Source organism: Aphelocoma coerulescens, chromosome 10 (genome assembly GCF_041296385.1).
Source record: "Aphelocoma coerulescens isolate FSJ_1873_10779 chromosome 10, UR_Acoe_1.0, whole genome shotgun sequence".
In the NCBI taxonomy this organism is placed as follows: Eukaryota; Metazoa; Chordata; class Aves; order Passeriformes; family Corvidae; genus Aphelocoma; species Aphelocoma coerulescens.
Window position 1 is genome coordinate 17,971,849 of NC_091024.1, and position 20,535 is coordinate 17,992,383.

The window sequence follows — 20,535 nt, forward strand, 5'->3', positions numbered from 1 at the left end:
TGCAAGGCTGTAAGGTTCGCCGTGCTACTTGGAACCGAGAAGGAAGGTGCAGAGAGCACCGCGCTCTGACGGCGCTGTGCGGGCTGTAAAAGAAAGAGGGCTGCCGCTGGCACGTGGTGCAAACGCAGGTTTCCACGCGCCCGGGGTAAGCTCCGGCTGAGCTTGTTGACCTAAAACGGTTCTCTGTGCCAGACGGAGCTGAGACTCTTTCCCTTTACATTTGGACGACAAGAAAGACCCAGTGTGCTGCTGTATGCCGCTGCGAGGGAAAGTGCATAGGCCAGGGCGTGTTTCGGCAGAAGCAGTCGGCTGGAGCATTTCGCTGCCGGCGCAGTGCTCTGTGCGACAAGTAGGACGACGGCTCGACTCCGGCAGAATGAAAGCGCGACGTGGTGCGAAGAGCATAGAGCACGAAGGCAGGGCACCGAGCTGCGGTGCGCATCGCACAGGCTGCAAGAGGAAGCGTGGCTGGCACTCGCTTCTCTGCGGATTCACGTTAGCAGCTGAACACAGAAAGTTCCACTTGCAGCTACTCCTGCTGCTACCTATTTCTCTTCCAGCTTTCCCTGGAAAGAATTGTGCCCAGCTTTATGCTCGGAGGTGCAGAGGTGACAGCGGTAGATGCGGCAGAGAACGGCAATCCAGAGTGCAGCGGACGGTTTCTGGTGCTTTACGCGAGGCAAGGCGAACGTGCAGCCCAGCAGTGGCTTTTACTTCTGGAGCCTTTTGCTTCGGTAGCAGCAGCTGCTGCAAGTGGGCAACGGAGCTGCGAGAGTGAATAACGTGACGGTACGCCTATCTGAGAAGGAAGCCGCCGAGCCGCAGTGTGTTGTGCCCAGTTTCAAGGCTGCTTGGAGAAGGGGGGTACTTGAAGAACGCCTTCTTTCCGGACGCGTCCTTCTGGGTGTGCTCAAGCTGCGTGGACTCTGCAGCCCTGAAGGTTCAAGAACCTGTTTCTGGCCAGCTTGTGTGCTGGAGTGCAAGGGCTGCGCCTTCCGTCCTGAAGCAGGCAGCGCATTCTCAGCTGAATCTGCTTGTGAAGCAGCTCTTGGCTGGACACTTGACATTCGCTCCACTGAGTACGTTAGCCCGGTGCCCAGCTGCTCCGTTCTTCGCCTTCTGTGGTCCGGACAGAACTTGAAGCGCAGCGATGGCTTGGAGCTTTGCCGCTCTTCAGCGTGAACACTGCACGCAGCCACGGTGTGCCGTGCACGGATTTCCCTCAGCTCGACGTACAATCACATTCTCTTGCCGTTTCCCAGAGTCGAAAGTGTCCGCGTAGCTCTCGCTCAGCGAAATGCGTCAGGCGAGAAACACTTGCTGGATTGGCTTTTCGCTGGCCCAGACTTTCCACGCCGCACCACAACTCGGGCAACGAGGAGGAGAAAAGGCAGGACATCTTTGCGTCCTGGCACGTTCTTCTTCGCGAGACGCCTATTCCGCGCCTTCCCCCCCTGCAAGGCTGTAAGGTTCGCCGTGCTACTTGGAACCGAGAAGGAAGGTGCAGAGAGCACCGCGCTCTGACGGCGCTGTGCGGGCTGTAAAAGAAAGAGGGCTGCCGCTGGCACGTGGTGCAAACGCAGGTTTCCACGCGCCCGGGGTAAGCTCCGGCTGAGCTTGTTGACCTAAAACGGTTCTCTGTGCCAGACGGAGCTGAGACTCTTTCCCTTTACATTTGGACGACAAGAAAGACCCAGTGTGCTGCTGTATGCCGCTGCGAGGGAAAGTGCATAGGCCAGGGCGTGTTTCGGCAGAAGCAGTCGGCTGGAGCATTTCGCTGCCGGCGCAGTGCTCTGTGCGACAAGTAGGACGACGGCTCGACTCCGGCAGAATGAAAGCGCGACGTGGTGCGAAGAGCATAGAGCACGAAGGCAGGGCACCGAGCTGCGGTGCGCATCGCACAGGCTGCAAGAGGAAGCGTGGCTGGCACTCGCTTCTCTGCGGATTCACGTTAGCAGCTGAACACAGAAAGTTCCACTTGCAGCTACTCCTGCTGCTACCTATTTCTCTTCCAGCTTTCCCTGGAAAGAATTGTGCCCAGCTTTATGCTCGGAGGTGCAGAGGTGACAGCGGTAGATGCGGCAGAGAACGGCAATCCAGAGTGCAGCGGACGGTTTCTGGTGCTTTACGCGAGGCAAGGCGAACGTGCAGCCCAGCAGTGGCTTTTACTTCTGGAGCCTTTTGCTTCGGTAGCAGCAGCTGCTGCAAGTGGGCAACGGAGCTGCGAGAGTGAATAACGTGACGGTACGCCTATCTGAGAAGGAAGCCGCCGAGCCACAGTGTGTTGTGCCCAGTTTCAAGGCTGCTTGGAGAAGGGGGGTACTTGAGGAACGCCTTCTTTCCGGACGCGTCCTTCTGGGTGTGCTCAAGCTGCGTGGACTCTGCAGCCCTGAAGGTTCAAGAACCTGTTTCTGGCCAGCTTGTGTGCTGGAGTGCAAGGGCTGCGCCTTCCGTCCTGAAGCAGGCAGCGCATTCTCAGCTGAATCTGCTTGTGAAGCAGCTCTTGGCTGGACACTTGACATTCGCTCCACTGAGTACGTTAGCCCGGTGCCCAGCTGCTCCGTTCTTCGCCTTCTGTGGTCCGGACAGAACTTGAAGCGCAGCGATGGCTTGGAGCTTTGCCGCTCTTCAGCGTGAACACTGCACGCAGCCACGGTGTGCCGTGCACGGATTTCCCTCAGCTCGACGTACAATCACATTCTCTTGCCGTTTCCCAGAGTCGAAAGTGTCCACGTAGCTCTCGCTCAGCGAAATGCGTCAGGCGAGAAACACTTGCTGGATTGGCTTTTCGCTGGCCCAGACTTTCCACGCCGCACCACAACTCGGGCAACGAGGAGGAGAAAAGGCAGGACATCTTTGCGTCCTGGCACGTTCTTCTTCGCGAGACGCCTATTCCGCGCCTTCCCCCCCTGCAAGGCTGTAAGGTTCGCCGTGCTACTTGGAACCGAGAAGGAAGGTGCAGAGAGCACCGCGCTCTGACGGCGCTGTGCGGGCTGTAAAAGAAAGAGGGCTGCCGCTGGCACGTGGTGCAAACGCAGGTTTCCACGCGCCCGGGGTAAGCTCCGGCTGAGCTTGTTGACCTAAAACTGTTCTCTGTGCCAGACGGAGCTGAGACTCTTTCCCTTTACATTTGGACGACAAGAAAGACCCAGTGTGCTGCTGTATGCCGCTGCGAGGGAAAGTGCATAGGCCAGGGCGTGTTTCGGCAGAAGCAGTCGGCTGGAGCATTTCGCTGCCGGCGCAGTGCTCTGTGCGACAAGTAGGACGACGGCTCGACTCCGGCAGAATGAAAGCGCGACGTGGTGCGAAGAGCATAGAGCACGAAGGCAGGGCACCGAGCTGCGGTGCGCATCGCACAGGCTGCAAGAGGAAGCGTGGCTGGCACTCGCTTCTCTGCGGATTCACGTTAGCAGCTGAACACAGAAAGTTCCACTTGCAGCTACTCCTGCTGCTACCTATTTCTCTTCCAGCTTTCCCTGGAAAGAATTGTGCCCAGCTTTATGCTCGGAGGTGCAGAGGTGACAGCGGTAGATGCGGCAGAGAACGGCAATCCAGAGTGCAGCGGACGGTTTCTGGTGCTTTACGCGAGGCAAGGCGAACGTGCAGCCCAGCAGTGGCTTTTACTTCTGGAGCCTTTTGCTTCGGTAGCAGCAGCTGCTGCAAGTGGGCAACGGAGCTGCGAGAGTGAATAACGTGACGGTACGCCTATCTGAGAAGGAAGCCGCCGAGCCGCAGTGTGTTGTGCCCAGTTTCAAGGCTGCTTGGAGAAGGGGGGTACTTGAAGAACGCCTTCTTTCCGGACGCGTCCTTCTGGGTGTGCTCAAGCTGCGTGGACTCTGCAGCCCTGAAGGTTCAAGAACCTGTTTCTGGCCAGCTTGTGTGCTGGAGTGCAAGGGCTGCGCCTTCCGTCCTGAAGCAGGCAGCGCATTCTCAGCTGAATCTGCTTGTGAAGCAGCTCTTGGCTGGACACTTGACATTCGCTCCACTGAGTACGTTAGCCCGGTGCCCAGCTGCTCCGTTCTTCGCCTTCTGTGGTCCGGACAGAACTTGAAGCGCAGCGATGGCTTGGAGCTTTGCCGCTCTTCAGCGTGAACACTGCACGCAGCCACGGTGTGCCGTGCACGGATTTCCCTCAGCTCGACGTACAATCACATCCTCTTGCCGTTTCCCAGAGTCGAAAGTGTCCGCGTAGCTCTCGCTCAGCGAAATGCGTCAGGCGAGAAACACTTGCTGGATTGGCTTTTCGCTGGCCCAGACTTTCCACGCCGCACCACAACTCGGGCAACGAGGAGGAGAAAAGGCAGGACATCTTTGCGTCCTGGCACGTTCTTCTTCGCGAGACGCCTATTCCGCGCCTTCCCCCCCTGCAAGGCTGTAAGGTTCGCCGTGCTACTTGGAACCGAGAAGGAAGGTGCAGAGAGCACCGCGCTCTGACGGCGCTGTGCGGGCTGTAAAAGAAAGAGGGCTGCCGCTGGCACGTGGTGCAAACGCAGGTTTCCACGCGCCCGGGGTAAGCTCCGGCTGAGCTTGTTGACCTAAAACGGTTCTCTGTGCCAGACGGAGCTGAGACTCTTTCCCTTTACATTTGGACGACAAGAAAGACCCAGTGTGCTGCTGTATGCCGCTGCGAGGGAAAGTGCATAGGCCAGGGCGTGTTTCGGCAGAAGCAGTCGGCTGGAGCATTTCGCTGCCGGCGCAGTGCTCTGTGCGACAAGTAGGACGACGGCTCGACTCCGGCAGAATGAAAGCGCGACGTGGTGCGAAGAGCATAGAGCACGAAGGCAGGGCACCGAGCTGCGGTGCGCATCGCACAGGCTGCAAGAGGAAGCGTGGCTGGCACTCGCTTCTCTGCGGATTCACGTTAGCAGCTGAACACAGAAAGTTCCACTTGCAGCTACTCCTGCTGCTACCTATTTCTCTTCCAGCTTTCCCTGGAAAGAATTGTGCCCAGCTTTATGCTCGGAGGTGCAGAGGTGACAGCGGTAGATGCGGCAGAGAACGGCAATCCAGAGTGCAGCGGACGGTTTCTGGTGCTTTACGCGAGGCAAGGCGAACGTGCAGCCCAGCAGTGGCTTTTACTTCTGGAGCCTTTTGCTTCGGTAGCAGCAGCTGCTGCAAGTGGGCAACGGAGCTGCGAGAGTGAATAACGTGACGGTACGCCTATCTGAGAAGGAAGCCGCCGAGCCACAGTGTGTTGTGCCCAGTTTCAAGGCTGCTTGGAGAAGGGGGGTACTTGAGGAACGCCTTCTTTCCGGACGCGTCCTTCTGGGTGTGCTCAAGCTGCGTGGACTCTGCAGCCCTGAAGGTTCAAGAACCTGTTTCTGGCCAGCTTGTGTGCTGGAGTGCAAGGGCTGCGCCTTCCGTCCTGAAGCAGGCAGCGCATTCTCAGCTGAATCTGCTTGTGAAGCAGCTCTTGGCTGGACACTTGACATTCGCTCCACTGAGTACGTTAGCCCGGTGCCCAGCTGCTCCGTTCTTCGCCTTCTGTGGTCCGGACAGAACTTGAAGCGCAGCGATGGCTTGGAGCTTTGCCGCTCTTCAGCGTGAACACTGCACGCAGCCACGGTGTGCCGTGCACGGATTTCCCTCAGCTCGACGTACAATCACATTCTCTTGCCGTTTCCCAGAGTCGAAAGTGTCCACGTAGCTCTCGCTCAGCGAAATGCGTCAGGCGAGAAACACTTGCTGGATTGGCTTTTCGCTGGCCCAGACTTTCCACGCCGCACCACAACTCGGGCAACGAGGAGGAGAAAAGGCAGGACATCTTTGCGTCCTGGCACGTTCTTCTTCGCGAGACGCCTATTCCGCGCCTTCCCCCCCTGCAAGGCTGTAAGGTTCGCCGTGCTACTTGGAACCGAGAAGGAAGGTGCAGAGAGCACCGCGCTCTGACGGCGCTGTGCGGGCTGTAAAAGAAAGAGGGCTGCCGCTGGCACGTGGTGCAAACGCAGGTTTCCACGCGCCCGGGGTAAGCTCCGGCTGAGCTTGTTGACCTAAAACTGTTCTCTGTGCCAGACGGAGCTGAGACTCTTTCCCTTTACATTTGGACGACAAGAAAGACCCAGTGTGCTGCTGTATGCCGCTGCGAGGGAAAGTGCATAGGCCAGGGCGTGTTTCGGCAGAAGCAGTCGGCTGGAGCATTTCGCTGCCGGCGCAGTGCTCTGTGCGACAAGTAGGACGACGGCTCGACTCCGGCAGAATGAAAGCGCGACGTGGTGCGAAGAGCATAGAGCACGAAGGCAGGGCACCGAGCTGCGGTGCGCATCGCACAGGCTGCAAGAGGAAGCGTGGCTGGCACTCGCTTCTCTGCGGATTCACGTTAGCAGCTGAACACAGAAAGTTCCACTTGCAGCTACTCCTGCTGCTACCTATTTCTCTTCCAGCTTTCCCTGGAAAGAATTGTGCCCAGCTTTATGCTCGGAGGTGCAGAGGTGACAGCGGTAGATGCGGCAGAGAACGGCAATCCAGAGTGCAGCGGACGGTTTCTGGTGCTTTACGCGAGGCAAGGCGAACGTGCAGCCCAGCAGTGGCTTTTACTTCTGGAGCCTTTTGCTTCGGTAGCAGCAGCTGCTGCAAGTGGGCAACGGAGCTGCGAGAGTGAATAACGTGACGGTACGCCTATCTGAGAAGGAAGCCGCCGAGCCGCAGTGTGTTGTGCCCAGTTTCAAGGCTGCTTGGAGAAGGGGGGTACTTGAGGAACGCCTTCTTTCCGGACGCGTCCTTCTGGGTGTGCTCAAGCTGCGTGGACTCTGCAGCCCTGAAGGTTCAAGAACCTGTTTCTGGCCAGCTTGTGTGCTGGAGTGCAAGGGCTGCGCCTTCCGTCCTGAAGCAGGCAGCGCATTCTCAGCTGAATCTGCTTGTGAAGCAGCTCTTGGCTGGACACTTGACATTCGCTCCACTGAGTACGTTAGCCCGGTGCCCAGCTGCTCCGTTCTTCGCCTTCTGTGGTCCGGACAGAACTTGAAGCGCAGCGATGGCTTGGAGCTTTGCCACTCTTCAGCGTGAACACTGCACGCAGCCACGGTGTGCCGTGCACGGATTTCCCTCAGCTCGACGTACAATCACATTCTCTTGCCGTTTCCCAGAGTCGAAAGTGTCCGCGTAGCTCTCGCTCAGCGAAATGCGTCAGGCGAGAAACACTTGCTGGATTGGCTTTTCGCTGGCCCAGACTTTCCACGCCGCACCACAACTCGGGCAACGAGGAGGAGAAAAGGCAGGACATCTTTGCGTCCTGGCACGTTCTTCTTCGCGAGACGCCTATTCCGCGCCTTCCCCCCCTGCAAGGCTGTAAGGTTCGCCGTGCTACTTGGAACCGAGAAGGAAGGTGCAGAGAGCACCGCGCTCTGACGGCGCTGTGCGGGCTGTAAAAGAAAGAGGGCTGCCGCTGGCACGTGGTGCAAACGCAGGTTTCCACGCGCCCGGGGTAAGCTCCGGCTGAGCTTGTTGACCTAAAACGGTTCTCTGTGCCAGACGGAGCTGAGACTCTTTCCCTTTACATTTGGACGACAAGAAAGACCCAGTGTGCTGCTGTATGCCGCTGCGAGGGAAAGTGCATAGGCCAGGGCGTGTTTCGGCAGAAGCAGTCGGCTGGAGCATTTCGCTGCCGGCGCAGTGCTCTGTGCGACAAGTAGGACGACGGCTCGACTCCGGCAGAATGAAAGCGCGACGTGGTGCGAAGAGCATAGAGCACGAAGGCAGGGCACCGAGCTGCGGTGCGCATCGCACAGGCTGCAAGAGGAAGCGTGGCTGGCACTCGCTTCTCTGCGGATTCACGTTAGCAGCTGAACACAGAAAGTTCCACTTGCAGCTACTCCTGCTGCTACCTATTTCTCTTCCAGCTTTCCCTGGAAAGAATTGTGCCCAGCTTTATGCTCGGAGGTGCAGAGGTGACAGCGGTAGATGCGGCAGAGAACGGCAATCCAGAGTGCAGCGGACGGTTTCGGGTGCTTTACGCGAGGCAAGGCGAACGTGCAGCCCAGCAGTGGCTTTTACTTCTGGAGCCTTTTGCTTCGGTAGCAGCAGCTGCTGCAAGTGGGCAACGGAGCTGCGAGAGTGAATAACGTGACGGTACGCCTATCTGAGAAGGAAGCCGCCGAGCCACAGTGTGTTGTGCCCAGTTTCAAGGCTGCTTGGAGAAGGGGGGTACTTGAAGAACGCCTTCTTTCCGGACGCGTCCTTCTGGGTGTGCTCAAGCTGCGTGGACTCTGCAGCCCTGAAGGTTCAAGAACCTGTTTCTGGCCAGCTTGTGTGCTGGAGTGCAAGGGCTGCGCCTTCCGTCCTGAAGCAGGCAGCGCATTCTCAGCTGAATCTGCTTGTGAAGCAGCTCTTGGCTGGACACTTGACATTCGCTCCACTGAGTACGTTAGCCCGGTGCCCAGCTGCTCCGTTCTTCGCCTTCTGTGGTCCGGACAGAACTTGAAGCGCAGCGATGGCTTGGAGCTTTGCCGCTCTTCAGCGTGAACACTGCACGCAGCCACGGTGTGCCGTGCACGGATTTCCCTCAGCTCGACGTACAATCACATCCTCTTGCCGTTTCCCAGAGTCGAAAGTGTCCACGTAGCTCTCGCTCAGCGAAATGCGTCAGGCGAGAAACACTTGCTGGATTGGCTTTTCGCTGGCCCAGACTTTCCACGCCGCACCACAACTCGGGCAACGAGGAGGAGAAAAGGCAGGACATCTTTGCGTCCTGGCACGTTCTTCTTCGCGAGACGCCTATTCCGCGCCTTCCCCCCCTGCAAGGCTGTAAGGTTCGCCGTGCTACTTGGAACCGAGAAGGAAGGTGCAGAGAGCACCGCGCTCTGACGGCGCTGTGCGGGCTGTAAAAGAAAGAGGGCTGCCGCTGGCACGTGGTGCAAACGCAGGTTTCCACGCGCCCGGGGTAAGCTCCGGCTGAGCTTGTTGACCTAAAACTGTTCTCTGTGCCAGACGGAGCTGAGACGCTTTCCCTTTACATTTGGACGACAAGAAAGACCCAGTGTGCTGCTGTATGCCGCTGCGAGGGAAAGTGCATAGGCCAGGGCGTGTTTCGGCAGAAGCAGTCGGCTGGAGCATTTCGCTGCCGGCGCAGTGCTCTGTGCGACAAGTAGGACGACGGCTCGACTCCGGCAGAATGAAAGCGCGACGTGGTGCGAAGAGCATAGAGCACGAAGGCAGGGCACCGAGCTGCGGTGCGCATCGCACAGGCTGCAAGAGGAAGCGTGGCTGGCACTCGCTTCTCCGCGGATTCACGTTAGCAGCTGAACACAGAAAGTTCCACTTGCAGCTACTCCTGCTGCTACCTATTTCTCTTCCAGCTTTCCCTGGAAAGAATTGTGCCCAGCTTTATGCTCGGAGGTGCAGAGGTGACAGCGGTAGATGCGGCAGAGAACGGCAATCCAGAGTGCAGCGGACGGTTTCTGGTGCTTTACGCGAGGCAAGGCGAACGTGCAGCCCAGCAGTGGCTTTTACTTCTGGAGCCTTTTGCTTCGGTAGCAGCAGCTGCTGCAAGTGGGCAACGGAGCTGCGAGAGTGAATAACGTGACGGTACGCCTATCTGAGAAGGAAGCCGCCGAGCCGCAGTGTGTTGTGCCCAGTTTCAAGGCTGCTTGGAGAAGGGGGGTACTTGAAGAACGCCTTCTTTCCGGACGCGTCCTTCTGGGTGTGCTCAAGCTGCGTGGACTCTGCAGCCCTGAAGGTTCAAGAACCTGTTTCTGGCCAGCTTGTGTGCTGGAGTGCAAGGGCTGCGCCTTCCGTCCTGAAGCAGGCAGCGCATTCTCAGCTGAATCTGCTTGTGAAGCAGCTCTTGGCTGGACACTTGACATTCGCTCCACTGAGTACGTTAGCCCGGTGCCCAGCTGCTCCGTTCTTCGCCTTCTGTGGTCCGGACAGAACTTGAAGCGCAGCGATGGCTTGGAGCTTTGCCGCTCTTCAGCGTGAACACTGCACGCAGCCACGGTGTGCCGTGCACGGATTTCCCTCAGCTCGACGTACAATCACATTCTCTTGCCGTTTCCCAGAGTCGAAAGTGTCCGCGTAGCTCTCGCTCAGCGAAATGCGTCAGGCGAGAAACACTTGCTGGATTGGCTTTTCGCTGGCCCAGACTTTCCACGCCGCACCACAACTCGGGCAACGAGGAGGAGAAAAGGCAGAACATCTTTGCGTCCTGGCACGTTCTTCTTCGCGAGACGCCTATTCCGCGCCTTCCCCCCCTGGAAAGCTGTAAGGTTCGCCGTGCTACTTGGAACCGAGAAGGAAGGTGCAGAGAGCACCGCGCTCTGACGGCGCTGTGCGGGCTGTAAAAGAAAGAGGGCTGCCGCTGGCACGTGGTGCAAACGCAGGTTTCCACGCGCCCGGGGTAAGCTCCGGCTGAGCTTGTTGACCTAAAACTGTTCTCTGTGCCAGACGGAGCTGAGACGCTTTCCCTTTACATTTGGACGACAAGAAAGACCCAGTGTGCTGCTGTATGCCGCTGCGAGGGAAAGTGCATAGGCCAGGGCGTGTTTCGGCAGAAGCAGTCGGCTGGAGCATTTCGCTGCCGGCGCAGTGCTCTGTGCGACAAGTAGGACGACGGCTCGACTCCGGCAGAATGAAAGCGCGACGTGGTGCGAAGAGCATAGAGCACGAAGGCAGGGCACCGAGCTGCGGTGCGCATCGCACAGGCTGCAAGAGGAAGCGTGGCTGGCACTCGCTTCTCTGCGGATTCACGTTAGCAGCTGAACACAGAAAGTTCCACTTGCAGCTACTCCTGCTGCTACCTATTTCTCTTCCAGCTTTCCCTGGAAAGAATTGTGCCCAGCTTTATGCTCGGAGGTGCAGAGGTGACAGCGGTAGATGCGGCAGAGAACGGCAATCCAGAGTGCAGCGGACGGTTTCTGGTGCTTTACGCGAGGCAAGGCGAACGTGCAGCCCAGCAGTGGCTTTTACTTCTGGAGCCTTTTGCTTCGGTAGCAGCAGCTGCTGCAAGTGGGCAACGGAGCTGCGAGAGTGAGTAACGTGACGGTACGCCTATCTGAGAAGGAAGCCGCCGAGCCGCAGTGTGTTGTGCCCAGTTTCAAGGCTGCTTGGAGAAGGGGGGTACTTGAAGAACGCCTTCTTTCCGGACGCGTCCTTCTGGGTGTGCTCAAGCTGCGTGGACTCTGCAGCCCTGAAGGTTCAAGAACCTGTTTCTGGCCAGCTTGTGTGCTGGAGTGCAAGGGCTGCGCCTTCCGTCCTGAAGCAGGCAGCGCATTCTCAGCTGAATCTGCTTGTGAAGCAGCTCTTGGCTGGACACTTGACATTCGCTCCACTGAGTACGTTAGCCCGGTGCCCAGCTGCTCCGTTCTTCGCCTTCTGTGGTCCGGACAGAACTTGAAGCGCAGCGATGGCTTGGAGCTTTGCCGCTCTTCAGCGTGAACACTGCACGCAGCCACGGTGTGCCGTGCACGGATTTCCCTCAGCTCGACGTACAATCACATTCTCTTGCCGTTTCCCAGAGTCGAAAGTGTCCGCGTAGCTCTCGCTCAGCGAAATGCGTCAGGCGAGAAACACTTGCTGGATTGGCTTTTCGCTGGCCCAGACTTTCCACGCCGCACCACAACTCGGGCAACGAGGAGGAGAAAAGGCAGAACATCTTTGCGTCCTGGCACGTTCTTCTTCGCGAGACGCCTATTCCGCGCCTTCCCCTCCTGCAAGGCTGTAAGGTTCGCCGTGCTACTTGGAACCGAGAAGGAAGGTGCAGAGAGCACCGCGCTCTGACGGCGCTGTGCGGGCTGTAAAAGAAAGAGGGCTGCCGCTGGCACGTGGTGCAAACGCAGGTTTCCACGCGCCCGGGGTAAGCTCCGGCTGAGCTTGTTGACCTAAAACGGTTCTCTGTGCCAGACGGAGCTGAGACTCTTTCCCTTTACATTTGGACGACAAGAAAGACCCAGTGTGCTGCTGTATGCCGCTGCGAGGGAAAGTGCATAGGCCAGGGCGTGTTTCGGCAGAAGCAGTCGGCTGGAGCATTTCGCTGCCGGCGCAGTGCTCTGTGCGACAAGTAGGACGACGGCTCGACTCCGGCAGAATGAAAGCGCGACGTGGTGCGAAGAGCATAGAGCACGAAGGCAGGGCACCGAGCTGCGGTGCGCATCGCACAGGCTGCAAGAGGAAGCGTGGCTGGCACTCGCTTCTCTGCGGATTCACGTTAGCAGCTGAACACAGAAAGTTCCACTTGCAGCTACTCCTGCTGCTACCTATTTCTCTTCCAGCTTTCCCTGGAAAGAATTGTGCCCAGCTTTATGCTCGGAGGTGCAGAGGTGACAGCGGTAGATGCGGCAGAGAACGGCAATCCAGAGTGCAGCGGACGGTTTCTGGTGCTTTACGCGAGGCAAGGCGAACGTGCAGCCCAGCAGTGGCTTTTACTTCTGGAGCCTTTTGCTTCGGTAGCAGCAGCTGCTGCAAGTGGGCAACGGAGCTGCGAGAGTGAATAACGTGACGGTACGCCTATCTGAGAAGGAAGCCGCCGAGCCGCAGTGTGTTGTGCCCAGTTTCAAGGCTGCTTGGAGAAGGGGGGTACTTGAAGAACGCCTTCTTTCCGGACGCGTCCTTCTGGGTGTGCTCAAGCTGCGTGGACTCTGCAGCCCTGAAGGTTCAAGAACCTGTTTCTGGCCAGCTTGTGTGCTGGAGTGCAAGGGCTGCGCCTTCCGTCCTGAAGCAGGCAGCGCATTCTCAGCTGAATCTGCTTGTGAAGCAGCTCTTGGCTGGACACTTGACATTCGCTCCACTGAGTACGTTAGCCCGGTGCCCAGCTGCTCCGTTCTTCGCCTTCTGTGGTCCGGACAGAACTTGAAGCGCAGCGATGGCTTGGAGCTTTGCCGCTCTTCAGCGTGAACACTGCACGCAGCCACGGTGTGCCGTGCATGGATTTCCCTCAGCTCGACGTACAATCACATTCTCTTGCCGTTTCCCAGAGTCGAAAGTGTCCGCGTAGCTCTCGCTCAGCGAAATGCGTCAGGCGAGAAACACTTGCTGGATTGGCTTTTCGCTGGCCCAGACTTTCCACGCCGCACCACAACTCGGGCAACGAGGAGGAGAAAAGGCAGAACATCTTTGCGTCCTGGCACGTTCTTCTTCGCGAGACGCCTATTCCGCGCCTTCCCCCCCTGCAAGGCTGTAAGGTTCGCCGTGCTACTTGGAACCGAGAAGGAAGGTGCAGAGAGCACCGCGCTCTGACGGCGCTGTGCGGGCTGTAAAAGAAAGAGGGCTGCCGCTGGCACGTGGTGCAAACGCAGGTTTCCACACGCCCGGGGTAAGCTCCGGCTGAGCTTGTTGACCTAAAACTGTTCTCTGTGCCAGACGGAGCTGAGACGCTTTCCCTTTACATTTGGACGACAAGAAAGACCCAGTGTGCTGCTGTATGCCGCTGCGAGGGAAAGTGCATAGGCCAGGGCGTGTTTCGGCAGAAGCAGTCGGCTGGAGCATTTCGCTGCCGGCGCAGTGCTCTGTGCGACAAGTAGGACGACGGCTCGACTCCGGCAGAATGAAAGCGCGACGTGGTGCGAAGAGCATAGAGCACGAAGGCAGGGCACCGAGCTGCGGTGCGCATCGCACAGGCTGCAAGAGGAAGCGTGGCTGGCACTCGCTTCTCTGCGGATTCACGTTAGCAGCTGAACACAGAAAGTTCCACTTGCAGCTACTCCTGCTGCTACCTATTTCTCTTCCAGCTTTCCCTGGAAAGAATTGTGCCCAGCTTTATGCTCGGAGGTGCAGAGGTGACAGCGGTAGATGCGGCAGAGAACGGCAATCCAGAGTGCAGCGGACGGTTTCTGGTGCTTTACGCGAGGCAAGGCGAACGTGCAGCCCAGCAGTGGCTTTTACTTCTGGAGCCTTTTGCTTCGGTAGCAGCAGCTGCTGCAAGTGGGCAACGGAGCTGCGAGAGTGAATAACGTGACGGTACGCCTATCTGAGAAGGAAGCCGCCGAGCCGCAGTGTGTTGTGCCCAGTTTCAAGGCTGCTTGGAGAAGGGGGGTACTTGAGGAACGCCTTCTTTCCGGACGCGTCCTTCTGGGTGTGCTCAAGCTGCGTGGACTCTGCAGCCCTGAAGGTTCAAGAACCTGTTTCTGGCCAGCTTGTGTGCTGGAGTGCAAGGGCTGCGCCTTCCGTCCTGAAGCAGGCAGCGCATTCTCAGCTGAATCTGCTTGTGAAGCAGCTCTTGGCTGGACACTTGACATTCGCTCCACTGAGTACGTTAGCCCGGTGCCCAGCTGCTCCGTTCTTCGCCTTCTGTGGTCCGGACAGAACTTGAAGCGCAGCGATGGCTTGGAGCTTTGCCGCTCTTCAGCGTGAACACTGCACGCAGCCACGGTGTGCCGTGCACAGATTTCCCTCAGCTCGACGTACAATCACATTCTCTTGCCGTTTCCCAGAGTCGAAAGTGTCCGCGTAGCTCTCGCTCAGCGAAATGCGTCAGGCGAGAAACACTTGCTGGATTGGCTTTTCGCTGGCCCAGACTTTCCACGCCGCACCACAACTCGGGCAACGAGGAGGAGAAAAGGCAGAACATCTTTGCGTCCTGGCACGTTCTTCTTCGCGAGACGCCTATTCCGCGCCTTCCCCCCCTGCAAGGCTGTAAGGTTCGCCGTGCTACTTGGAACCGAGAAGGAAGGTGCAGAGAGCACCGCGCTCTGACGGCGCTGTGCGGGCTGTAAAAGAAAGAGGGCTGCCGCTGGCACGTGGTGCAAACGCAGGTTTCCACGCGCCCGGGGTAAGCTCCGGCTGAGCTTGTTGACCTAAAACGGTTCTCTGTGCCAGACGGAGCTGAGACTCTTTCCCTTTACATTTGGACGACAAGAAAGACCCAGTGTGCTGCTGTATGCCGCTGCGAGGGAAAGTGCATAGGCCAGGGCGTGTTTCGGCAGAAGCAGTCGGCTGGAGCATTTCGCTGCCGGCGCAGTGCTCTGTGCGACAAGTAGGACGACGGCTCGACTCCGGCAGAATGAAAGCGCGACGTGGTGCGAAGAGCATAGAGCACGAAGGCAGGGCACCGAGCTGCGGTGCGCATCGCACAGGCTGCAAGAGGAAGCGTGGCTGGCACTCGCTTCTCTGCGGATTCACGTTAGCAGCTGAACACAGAAAGTTCCACTTGCAGCTACTCCTGCTGCTACCTATTTCTCTTCCAGCTTTCCCTGGAAAGAATTGTGCCCAGCTTTATGCTCGGAGGTGCAGAGGTGACAGCGGTAGATGCGGCAGAGAACGGCAATCCAGAGTGCAGCGGACGGTTTCTGGTGCTTTACGCGAGGCAAGGCGAACGTGCAGCCCAGCAGTGGCTTTTACTTCTGGAGCCTTTTGCTTCGGTAGCAGCAGCTGCTGCAAGTGGGCAACGGAGCTGCGAGAGTGAATAACGTGACGGTACGCCTATCTGAGAAGGAAGCCGCCGAGCCGCAGTGTGTTGTGCCCAGTTTCAAGGCTGCTTGGAGAAGGGGGGTACTTGAAGAACGCCTTCTTTCCGGACGCGTCCTTCTGGGTGTGCTCAAGCTGCGTGGACTCTGCAGCCCTGAAGGTTCAAGAACCTGTTTCTGGCCAGCTTGTGTGCTGGAGTGCAAGGGCTGCGCCTTCCGTCCTGAAGCAGGCAGCGCATTCTCAGCTGAATCTGCTTGTGAAGCAGCTCTTGGCTGGACACTTGACATTCGCTCCACTGAGTACGTTAGCCCGGTGCCCAGCTGCTCCGTTCTTCGCCTTCTGTGGTCCGGACAGAACTTGAAGCGCAGCGATGGCTTGGAGCTTTGCCGCTCTTCAGCGTGAACACTGCACGCAGCCACGGTGTGCCGTGCACGGATTTCCCTCAGCTCGACGTACAATCACATTCTCTTGCCGTTTCCCAGAGTCGAAAGTGTCCGCGTAGCTCTCGCTCAGCGAAATGCGTCAGGCGAGAAACACTTGCTGGATTGGCTTTTCGCTGGCCCAGACTTTCCACGCCGCACCACAACTCGGGCAACGAGGAGGAGAAAAGGCAGGACATCTTTGCGTCCTGGCACGTTCTTCTTCGCGAGACGCCTATTCCGCGCCTTCCCCCCCTGCAAGGCTGTAAGGTTCGCCGTGCTACTTGGAACCGAGAAGGAAGGTGCAGAGAGCACCACGCTCTGACGGCGCTGTGCGGGCTGTAAAAGAAAGAGGGCTGCCGCTGGCACGTGGTGCAAACGCAGGTTTCCACGCGCCCGGGGTAAGCTCCGGCTGAGCTTGTTGACCTAAAACTGTTCTCTGTGCCAGACGGAGCTGAGACTCTTTCCCTTTACATTTGGACGACAAGAAAGACCCAGTGTGCTGCTGTATGCCGCTGCGAGGGAAAGTGCATAGGCCAGGGCGTGTTTCGGCAGAAGCAGTCGGCTGGAGCATTTCGCTGCCGGCGCAGTGCTCTGTGCGACAAGTAGGACGACGGCTCGACTCCGGCAGAATGAAAGCGCGACGTGGTGCGAAGAGCATAGAGCACGAAGGCAGGGCACCGAGCTGCGGTGCGCATCGCACAGGCTGCAAGAGGAAGCGTGGCTGGCACTCGCTTCTCTGCGGATTCACGTTAGCAGCTGAACACAGAAAGTTCCACTTGCAGCTACTCCTGCTGCTACCTATTTCTCTTCCAGCTTTCCCTGGAAAGAATTGTGCCCAGCTTTATGCTCGGAGGTGCAGAGGTGACAGCGGTAGATGCGGCAGAGAACGGCAATCCAGAGTGCAGCGGACGGTTTCTGGTGCTTTACGCGAGGCAAGGCGAACGTGCAGCCCAGCAGTGGCTTTTACTTCTGGAGCCTTTTGCTTCGGTAGCAGCAGCTGCTGCAAGTGGGCAACGGAGCTGCGAGAGTGAGTAACGTGACGGTACGCCTATCTGAGAAGGAAGCCGCCGAGCCGCAGTGTGTTGTGCCCAGTTTCAAGGCTGCTTGGAGAAGGGGGGTACTTGAAGAACGCCTTCTTTCCGGACGCGTCCTTCTGGGTGTGCTCAAGCTGCGTGGACTCTGCAGCCCTGAAGGTTCAAGAACCTGTTTCTGGCCAGCTTGTGTGCTGGAGTGCAAGGGCTGCGCCTTCCGTCCTGAAGCAGGCAGCGCATTCTCAGCTGAATCTGCTTGTGAAGCAGCTCTTGGCTGGACACTTGACATTCGCTCCACTGAGTACGTTAGCCCGGTGCCCAGCTGCTCCGTTCTTCGCCTTCTGTGGTCCGGACAGAACTTGAAGCGCAGCGATGGCTTGGAGCTTTGCCGCTCTTCAGCGTGAACACTGCACGCAGCCACGGTGTGCCGTGCACGGATTTCCCTCAGCTCGACGTACAATCACATCCTCTTGCCGTTTCCCAGAGTCGAAAGTGTCCACGTAGCTCTCGCTCAGCGAAATGCGTCAGGCGAGAAACACTTGCTGGATTGGCTTTTCGCTGGCCCAGACTTTCCACGCCGCACCACAACTCGGGCAACGAGGAGGAGAAAAGGCAGGACATCTTTGCGTCCTGGCACGTTCTTCTTCGCGAGACGCCTATTCCGCGCCTTCCCCCCCTGCAAGGCTGTAAGGTTCGCCGTGCTACTTGGAACCGAGAAGGAAGGTGCAGAGAGCACCGCGCTCTGACGGCGCTGTGCGGGCTGTAAAAGAAAGAGGGCTGCCGCTGGCACGTGGTGCAAACGCAGGTTTCCACGCGCCCGGGGTAAGCTCCGGCTGAGCTTGTTGACCTAAAACTGTTCTCTGTGCCAGACGGAGCTGAGACTCTTTCCCTTTACATTTGGACGACAAGAAAGACCCAGTGTGCTGCTGTATGCCGCTGCGAGGGAAAGTGCATAGGCCAGGGCGTGTTTCGGCAGAAGCAGTCGGCTGGAGCATTTCGCTGCCGGCGCAGTGCTCTGTGCGACAAGTAGGACGACGGCTCGACTCCGGCAGAATGAAAGCGCGACGTGGTGCGAAGAGCATAGAGCACGAAGGCAGGGCACCGAGCTGCGGTGCGCATCGCACAGGCTGCAAGAGGAAGCGTGGCTGGCACTCGCTTCTCTGCGGATTCACGTTAGCAGCTGAACACAGAAAGTTCCACTTGCAGCTACTCCTGCTGCTACCTATTTCTCTTCCAGCTTTCCCTGGAAAGAATTGTGCCCAGCTTTATGCTCGGAGGTGCAGAGGTGACAGCGGTAGATGCGGCAGAGAACGGCAATCCAGAGTGCAGCGGACGGTTTCTGGTGCTTTACGCGAGGCAAGGCGAACGTGCAGCCCAGCAGTGGCTTTTACTTCTGGAGCCTTTTGCTTCGGTAGCAGCAGCTGCTGCAAGTGGGCAACGGAGCTGCGAGAGTGAGTAACGTGACGGTACGCCTATCTGAGAAGGAAGCCGCCGAGCCGCAGTGTGTTGTGCCCAGTTTCAAGGCTGCTTGGAGAAGGGGGGTACTTGAAGAACGCCTTCTTTCCGGACGCGTCCTTCTGGGTGTGCTCAAGCTGCGTGGACTCTGCAGCCCTGAAGGTTCAAGAACCTGTTTCTGGCCAGCTTGTGTGCTGGAGTGCAAGGGCTGCGCCTTCCGTCCTGAAGCAGGCAGCGCATTCTCAGCTGAATCTGCTTGTGAAGCAGCTCTTGGCTGGACACTTGACATTCGCTCCACTGAGTACGTTAGCCCGGTGCCCAGCTGCTCCGTTCTTCGCCTTCTGTGGTCCGGACAGAACTTGAAGCGCAGCGATGGCTTGGAGCTTTGCCGCTCTTCAGCGTGAACACTGCACGCAGCCACGGTGTGCCGTGCACGGATTTCCCTCAGCTCGACGTACAATCACATTCTCTTGCCGTTTCCCAGAGTCAAAAGTGTCCGCGTAGCTCTCGCTCAGCGAAATGCGTCAGGCGAGAAACACTTGCTGGATTGGCTTTTCGCTGGCCCAGACTTTCCACGCCGCACCACAACTCGGGCAACGAGGAGGAGAAAAGGCAGAACATCTTTGCGTCCTGGCACGTTCTTCTTCGCGAGACGCCTATTCCGCGCCTTCCCCCCCTGCAAGGCTGTAAGGTTCGCCGTGCTACTTGGAACCGAGAAGGAAGGTGCAGAGAGCACCGCGCTCTGACGGCGCTGTGCGGGCTGTAAAAGAAAGAGGGCTGCCGCTGGCACGTGGTGCAAACGCAGGTTTCCACGCGCCCGGGGTAAGCTCCGGCTGAGCTTGTTGACCTAAAACGGTTCTCTGTGCCAGACGGAGCTGAGACTCTTTCCCTTTACATTTGGACGACAAGAAAGACCCAGTGTGCTGCTGTATGCCGCTGCGAGGGAAAGTGCATAGGCCAGGGCGTGTTTCGGCAGAAGCAGTCGGCTGGAGCATTTCGCTGCCGGCGCAGTGCTCTGTGCGACAAGTAGGATGACGGCTCGACTCCGGCAGAATGAAAGCGCGACGTGGTGCGAAGAGCATAGAGCACGAAGGCAGGGCACCGAGCTGCGGTGCGCATCGCACAGGCTGCAAGAGGAAGCGTGGCTGGCACTCGCTTCTCTGCCGGATTCACGTTAGCAGCTGAACACAGAAAGTTCCACTTGCAGCTACTCCTGCTGCTACCTATTTCTCTTCCAGCTTTCCCTGGAAAGAATTGTGCCCAGCTTTATGCTCGGAGGTGCAGAGGTGACAGCGGTAGATGCGGCAGAGAACGGCAATCCAGAGTGCAGCGGACGGTTTCTGGTGCTTTACGCGAGGCAAGGCGAACGTGCAGCCCAGCAGTGGCTTTTACTTCTGGAGCCTTTTGCTTCGGTAGCAGCAGCTGCTGCAAGTGGGCAACGGAGCTGCGAGAGTGAATAACGTGACGGTACGCCTATCTGAGAAGGAAGCCGCCGAGCCGCAGTGTGTTGTGCCCAGTTTCAAGGCTGCTTGGAGAAGGGGGGTACTTGAGGAACGCCTTCTTTCCGGACGCGTCCTTCTGGGTGTGCTCAAGCTGCGTGGACTCTGCAGCCCTGAAGGTTCAAGAACCTGTTTCTGGCCAGCTTGTGTGCTGGAGTGCAAGGGCTGCGCCTTCCGTCCTGAAGCAGGCAGCGCATTCTCAGCTGAATCTGCTTGTGAAGCAGCTCTTGGCTGGACACTTGACATTCGCTCCACTGAGTACGTTAGCCCGGTGCCCAGCTGCTCCGTTCTTCGCCTTCTGTGGTCCGGACAGAACTTGAAGCGCAGCGATGGCTTGGAGCTTTGCCGCTCTTCAGCGTGAACACTGCACGCAGCCACGGTGTGCCGTGCACAGATTTCCCTCAGCTCGACGTACAATCACATTCTCTTGCCGTTTCCCAGAGTCGAAAGTGTCCGCGTAGCTCTCGCTCAGCGAAATGCGTCAGGCGAGAAACACTTGCTGGATTGGCTTTTCGCTGGCCCAGACTTTCCACGCCGCACCACAACTCGGGCAACGAGGAGGAGAAAAGGCAGAACATCTTTGCGTCCTGGCACGTTCTTCTTCGCGAGACGCCTATTCCGCGCCTTCCCCCCCTGCAAGGCTGTAAGGTTCGCCGTGCTACTTGGAACCGAGAAGGAAGGTGCAGAGAGCACCGCGCTCTGACGGCGCTGTGCGGGCTGTAAAAGAAAGAGGGCTGCCGCTGGCACGTGGTGCAAACGCAGGTTTCCACGCGCCCGGGGTAAGCTCCGGCTGAGCTT